Source organism: Nannobrachium achirus (assembly GCF_963921795.1).
Source record: "Nannobrachium achirus genome assembly, chromosome: 9".
Taxonomy (NCBI): Eukaryota; Metazoa; Chordata; class Actinopteri; order Myctophiformes; family Myctophidae; genus Nannobrachium; species Nannobrachium achirus.
In genome coordinates, this window is record NC_137818.1 from 56,886,408 (window position 1) to 56,894,198 (window position 7,791).

The window sequence follows — 7,791 nt, forward strand, 5'->3', positions numbered from 1 at the left end:
GCTCCAGGGACCCCCAGCTCCCTCGGGGACCCCCAAGTGTAAAAAATGAGCACATGTGCAAAAATTACCAAATGACCACCCCAACGCGGCTGCTCACGGGGAATTCCTGGGGACCACCCACTCCTGGTGCTCCAGAACGGATGCAAAAGTGGTGACGCCCCCAGTGGAGGACCCCCTCCACTGCAGCTCACATAAAATGCCGTAACTCGGCCTAGGAGCGTCCGGGAGAGCCGGGGCCGGTACCTATTCGTCCGCCAAGGCAACGCGGAGACCCCACCCCTCATTTCTCACATGGCCCTCTTCTAGCGCCACCTTCAGGCCGATTTTTACAACACATTTTTGCCCACTACTCCTACAGTTTTGGCCCTAAAATCACGAAAATCACTACACAGTATGTCTACACTCATGTCATCAACATGGCTCCGGAAGATTTTGGAAAAACAAAATTTTGCCCTATTTCTCCCGATTAGGGAGTCTTACTGGTTTGAGGAGAGGGAGTCAATTCTTTACCATAGACTGTATAAAAGATAGAGTTCTTTCCAGAGTATTTCTACATTGCAGTGTAAAAAACGTGAAAGTATCAACACTGCAATGTAGAGTAAAATACTTATCAAAATGTATCAAAATTTGCCAATAGTAGAAAGTGCTCACTATGCAGAATGTCCCATTTCACAAGTTTTCCAATGAATAAGATGTAGAAAAGTAATTTGAAAATTAAATAGCAGATCTACAAGCTCACAATGCGTCGCATTTGTGCCACAAATGCACACATTTTGTTGTGAGCTTGTAGATTGGCTATTTTCAAATGGCAGGAATGTTCCTATACGTCCAAAATAAATGTATTTAGGGTTGAAGTGATTTGTTATTATAATCAAAATCTACAAAGTATAGTGAGACAGTCCTTTGAACGGCTCTTTGAAAGGAACGGATCCCAGAGATCCAGCTCACTTCAAAGAGCCATAAATCCCATCTCTAGTGCGAGCCGTACGCGAGTACCGCCCTACCGCCCCGACGACTGCGACGAGAATGACGCGCTTAGCGGCGCGCCGGGCGGACCCTAGACGTTTCTAGAGCGTTCAGCCCGAAAATAGCGGATCTACAAGCCCACGGCGTGCGGCGCACGCTACGCGCGGTGGGCTTGTTGATCCGCTATTCCCCCGGCGCGCGTTCCCGCCGTACGGTGGTGTATATACGCGTTCTAGGCCAGCATGGCCCGCCGCGCCCTGTGGTCTCTATGGTGATGATATGATACTGCACAGACTGGGCACCTCAATGTGTGAACATGGGCTATTTATTTCTCTTTTCTTACAAAATGTGAAAAAGTAAATTAAAAGAATAAAAGTATGCTTTGGAAAATAGTCTGACTCTGAAGTAACCTCGCGTCTCAGTCTGAAGTGATGTAAAGCACTGGTTCCCAAACACTGGGTCGGGACCCATTTGTGGGTCACGGACACATTTTTATGGGTCCCTTAATTTTTGGTCTCCTACGTTTTGTTTTTAATTAGTATTATATTATTATAAAATGCAATGATCTTTCTAAGTAATTTCACAAATAAATACAATAAAAACCCAAGAAATTCCAAGTTTTTTGAAATTTCACTTTCAAAAAACGTTTGGTCATTCTATTGTATAATCAGGCTTTTATGAACACCCTGAATAGTTTTTAATTTGCTTGATTCAATATTTAGATATTTGATGTAGGCTAAATGTTATCAGGCCCTCCAGGCCCAGGGCCTCTCCCCATACACACCCATTGTAACTTTAAACTCCATTTTAACCATGATAGATTTATTAAAAATACCCATTATTTTTTTCTGGTGACTCATACTACCCTCCTAATACGTGAGCAGGCCGTGGTTTTTCAATAACCTTTTTCATTTATCTTAAAAAATAAAATACAAAAGAAAAAAAAAGATATTGAAAAAAACAAACAACAAGAAAAAAAAAAAAAAACAAGGCTTGCTCATGTATTAGGATGGTCACCATGAGTCACCAGAAAAAGTAATGGGTGTTTTAAATTAATCTATCATGGTTAAAATGCTTCATGCTTCAACTTAATGTTTATGCCACATATGCCACAATGACTGGATATAGCCACAGGTTTTGTAGCAATTTGTACCAATTCTTGAAATATTAGGCAGAAAATCTCAAATGTTCAAATCATCTATAGGCCTACTTTCCCTTTATTTCAGACCATTTTTTCAAAGCATAACATTATTATATTATAGCCAATTTAACCGACTTCTCACATGTCCACTCAAAAATCTAAGATATCTACATACATGGCATAATTCAGCCAGTACATAATGTAGGCCTACATGAGGTCAGACATTGGGTGCATAAGATTGGGCACAAAGCTGTTAGCACTTCGGATACTGTGTAGGTCTATAAAGCAGCAGCTATCTAGGCCTATGTGATTTAGAAAAGTGCAAGTGTTTCAGTGGCACAGAGCATTGTACATGAGATAAAGTGCAGAGTGTCAACATTATTGTCAGGTTCAACCATGTAGATGTAGTCCACAAAGGGCTGTAGCGTTTACAGGTTAATCCACATGGGAAAGTAAAGCCTATGGCCAGCCTGATGACAGGCAGTGGTCGGGCCTTGTCCAACAGTCTGATGGTAGAAATATTCAAATATTCCTGATATGACTGGAGTGAAATAATTATATACAAGCTGGTCAGATATGAAAAAAAAACTGTGCACGAGGTAGTTAAAACAGTGGCTAAACAGTAGTAGCAGATATGCAACATGAGATTAAAAAGATTGCGACAGTTATACATACATTATACATATGTATGATCATTTTGTGAATCAGGGGGTTTCTGAGAGAGACCCCAACAAGTCTGTATTAAAACTTCTCTGACTGTCTTGTCTTGATACTGGCCTTCCACAGGGGTGTGTTCTAGCTTGCTACGTGGTTTGAGGGCAGCTTCCTTGACCTTAATGTCACCAAGACCAAGGAGCTGTGTTTGGGAGGTGGGACAGGAGCAGAGGGCTCAGGTTCCATCTTTAGGCCTGTTATAATAATGACTATGTCATTAATATACCTTAGAGGAGTTGTGTGGAAATAGAAAAAAGTTCCCCCTCTTATGTGTTGCCTAGAACTGGAGGATTGATTTGGGGGTTTGTATTGTAAAGTACAACTTGATAACATCACACATTTTACTTTACAATACAAACCCCAAAATCAATCCTCCAGTTCTAGGCAACACAGAAGAGGGGGAACTTTTTTTCTATTTCCACACAACTCCTCTAAGGTATATTGACATAGTTCAATATTGAAAATGGGTGGTCTTCCCCTTTAAGTATCTGGGAAAACTATACACAATAAAATCCCCTTTCAGACCAATGCAGATAGAATTTATTAAAAAGGCAAGGCAGTGGTACCGTATTCTAGTACCAGACCCTGAATCGCTAGCCACACCCCTTTAAATTTTTTGTTTTGGCGATTAAGTGAAACGAAATGTCAATTCAGGCTGAGTGTCAGGTAGGCAGTGGCTTTATCTTCAGGCAACTGAGAAGTTTTAATGTTAGAAAACACACCCTGACCATTTAGCAGTGTTTCTCAAAGGGGGGTACGCGTACCCCTATGGGTATGCAGGGGTACTGCAGGGTGTGCGTAGGTGAGGAATACTAGAAAATGGAAATATGTATTTTACTGTTATGGTTAATGATAAAACATTGACAGAGTATGTGTGAACCTGCGTATACATTCCTAAACCAAATTACATCAATAACTTGACTATAACAGTTATTGAATAGAAGGCAATGTTTATTTGCCGTATTATTGGAAACAATTGAAATGTGGTTTAAAGGGTTTTTTCCGGAATGCACTAAATCTATCAGTGAATATTCTAACATTTATCAGTATCACTACTTCTGATATTGTACAATTCTGACAATCAGATTAAATAAACGTTAAAGTAGGCCTAAAAGTGCTTTTCCCGAGTACAAAGAGACAAGACAAGACATGAAAGCGTTTTATTTTGTCTCTTTAACTGAGATTTGAACTTTTCAGAAAAATACTTGAAAACCATAAAGTCTGATCCTTGTCATGGACTGGATATTTCCCAGTATCACTTTCAGGTGAACGATCTCACATACATGCAATTAGAAATGCTTAGAACGGAATGTTCTGATGATCTATCACAAGTTACCACTTGTGAAAACGAGACAGACCACTGGTATATTGTCAGGTGTTCATCTTACTAAGCAGGACCAGTACAACAGCAACAGCATGAGGGCGTATGAATTGAGGGCCCTGTGGTGGTGAGCACTGGAAGTGCATATCATTTTAAAAATAAAAACAGTTTTACTTCCAGTATAAATACAACTGAGGATACACACTGTATATAGACACCATGTATATATAAATTCAAATAAAAACCTTTACTTCCTCAAAAGTAAACAGGGAAGAGGATGATGTACAAATCCCATTCTTCCTCTAAGTTTCATTAGACGTTTGAGATGGTACATAAATCTGGTGTGAGTGGTCTAAAGTCTGCAGACTGACCCTTGTTGGATAACCAATGTGAATTATCTATGGGGAAGAGACATGAGACTGACTATAATATTCATGGTTTTATTTTTGTGAGGAAACAGTGTCTGACACCATTTGAATATCCATTGCTAGACCCCGGTTACTGATCAGACATACAGAAAATCACTTACTGCACCTATAAAGATGACTTTGAATTTACAATATTTGTACAATATTTAAAGAAATGTACACTCAATGCAGAGCAGAACCGTCTCATCCTTAGATGCCAACCATCAACATAATTTCAAAATTAATTGTTTTGGACTGCAGGACCAACATAGGCTATTTACCACAGGTTTTTACAACCACAAAATGACAACATCCACATTTTATCAAGCCACAACTTTATTTCCATCTTGGGTAAAAAAATTATAAATAAAGTGTAGATTAAGTTAGCAACTGTTCTTAACAACTTCCCTTCCAGTATCCCGTTACATGGCCAACTCCTGCAAAGGAAAACAAACTTAATACATGATCAAATATGCTTCTTCATGGTTAAAATGTGTTTCTCTCTTCTCAGGACAAAAGTTGGCTTCAGCAAACTCAGAAGAACGAAAGTCAATGTATGAATCATCATTGAAGAGTTTTAGAATTGTGTATAAAGACAGTTTAATGTTATCTGCTAATAACCAGAAAGAGATTTTCTTAAAATCTTACCATGATAGTATTGACAATGTTGTTCTTCAGGGCCCGTACAGCCTTCGCCTGCGACATTACGAGTTCAATGTCTTTCACTTTGACTGCCGCCTCAACCTATAAACAAATAAAACAAAACAAGGATATATCACACCGGTTTATATCACATCGGTCTATACATAATGATATACTCTTCTCAGTGGTTGGGAGGGTTGTCTTCAGCGCGTATCAGAAGGTAACTTCAGCGCAAATCAGAATGTTACTGTAGTTAATGTTTAAATCATCGTCGAAGAGTTAAAGTCCTACGGTACATCTGTTCAAATTTTCAACTTTTAAATGAGGACATCTTACCTCTTCTTCGCTCTCCTCCTGTAAAGTTGGTGTCCTCTGGCTTGCGACATGAGGTCCTTCATCTCGACTGCAGTCTCGTCAACCTATTAAAAATATAATAAAGGATGTATTATACAGGTAACATAACCAATCTGGATAGACCCAAAGTCTGATCTGCCAGTGTTTACATAGCCCATGCCATGTGCACTGCATGCTACTGCATAGTCTAGACCCTCCAGGAAAACGCGGGCAAACCTTGATTATGCAATGAAATATGCAGCATTTTTATGTGAAATGCGATGGTATGGTATTGGTTCTCAAAGTGGGGTATGGTATTGGTTCCCTCAGGGAGTTCCAGGAGTCCCCAGAATAATGTCTTAATCTCATAAAAATCTATTTAACCACTTGAATCATATATACAGAACACAACAAGCTTACAACAGCACTAAAGCGACGTGTTGTGTGTAGATCCATTTTCAAAGTCATCTTGAAAATAGTTTGGAATTATTGAAAATCATAACTCTTATATGGGGGCACAAAATATTTTTCAGATGGGTGTGGGCAGTCAAATACATATTCATTTAGGGGTCCTTGAGTGCATTGAGCTATTCAAACAGATATAATTTTGTCTGCCTTTCATTATTTTCAAGGCAACAAAGCAAATCTTTGTCAACTATGTCAACTATCTGCCTTTCAATTTACCATAGTACTTACTTATGCAGCAGGTAAATTAAGGCTACATTATTGAGCAAGGAGGAGTGTATCTATCCTCTGCTGCTGCATTCTGTCTGCACAGCGCCCGGTGCATCAAGCACATGCACGTACACACACACACACACACACACACACACACACACACACACACACACACACACACACACACACACACACACACACACACACACACACACACACACACACAGGAGCGATGTTTTTCACGGCACACCACAGCGTTTTTCTGGAGGGTCTAATATACACTGCTCAAAAAAATAAAGGGAACGCATAATCATTGCAATGTAACTCCAAGTCAATCACACTTTTGGGATATCAAGTTATCAACCTGGCCAGTTAGGAAGCAACACTGATTATGACTGAATCAGTTTCATCTGCTGTTGTGCAAATGGAAAAGACAACAGGTGAAAATGAGGCAATTTGCAAGACAACCCCTAAAAAAGGAATGGTTTTGCAGGTGGTGGCCACAGACCATTTGCCTGTCCTCATCCTTTCTGGCAGATTTTTGGTTAGTTTTGGATTTTGCCAGTGCCCTGACCACTAGAGGTAGCATGAGGCGGTATCTGCAACCCACAGAAGTTGCTCAGGTAGTGCTGCTCATCCAGGATGGCACATCAATGTGCACTGTGGCAAGAAGGTTTGCTGTGTCTCCAGGAGACAGGCCAGTACACCAGGAGACGTGGAGGGGGCCAACAACCCAGCCGCAGGACCGCTATCTGGTCCTTTGTGCAAGGAGGAACAGGAGAAGCACTGTCAGAGCCCTACAAAACGACCTTCAGCAGGCCACTAATGTGAATGTTTCTGCTCAAACTGTGAGAAACGGACTCCATGATGGAGGTATGAGGGCCCGACGTCCACAAGTGGGGCCTGTTCTCACAGCCCAACACCGTGCAGCCCGATTGACATTTGCCAGAGAACACATGGACTGGCAGTTCTGTGTTGGGTTTTTTAGGTGTTCCCTTTATTTTTTTGAGCCGTGTACATATACTCTTCTCAGTCTTTGGGAGAGGGTTGTCGTCAGCGCGTATCAGAAGATTACTTCAGCGCAAATCAGAACCTTACTGTGGTTAATGTTTAAGTCATCATCGAAGAGTAAAAAAAGTCCTACAGTAAATCATCAGCTCCGATTCTCAACTTCTAAATGAGGCTCACTTACCTCTTCTTCGCTCTCCTCCATCCAGTACTGTTGGCGTCTGTGTTTTCCTGGATGTTTGAAACGGCTTCTCCCTGTACCTTGAACCTTTCTGCAGCAGCCAACTGGGCTTGCTGGGAGAGATCCTCGATCTACGGCACAAAGACGACAAATGTCACTCTGATGAACAGAGCTTTTATCATCTACAACAGGGGTCTTCAATGTCTTCAGGCCAAGGACCCCTTAAATGAGAGCGATGAAGCAGGGACCCCCACAATCTGTTTCCATCTAGTTTCATCTTTTGCACAATCAGTGTATTTTGGAATCATGAAGATTTGTTTTTAACCACTTGAACCGTCAATACTACCGTAATAAAAAAAAACTTTACCTTTAACTCTGTACTTAGTCTGCTCTTTTTCCC

The 7,791-nt window shown here is 40.7% G+C and overlaps 1 long non-coding RNA gene across 1 annotated transcript; it reads right to left on the bottom strand.

Annotated features, from left to right (window-relative positions):
• Nucleotides 1-4,873: 4,873 nt before the first annotated feature.
• LOC308291256 lies at nt 4,874-7,311 on the bottom strand. Its single transcript, XR_013962324.1, has 3 exons — nt 5,528-7,311; nt 5,198-5,293; nt 4,874-4,986 (listed from the first exon to the last, which is right to left on the bottom strand). It is a non-coding gene; the product is annotated as an uncharacterized lncRNA (long non-coding RNA).
• Nucleotides 7,312-7,791: the final 480 nt, after the last annotated feature.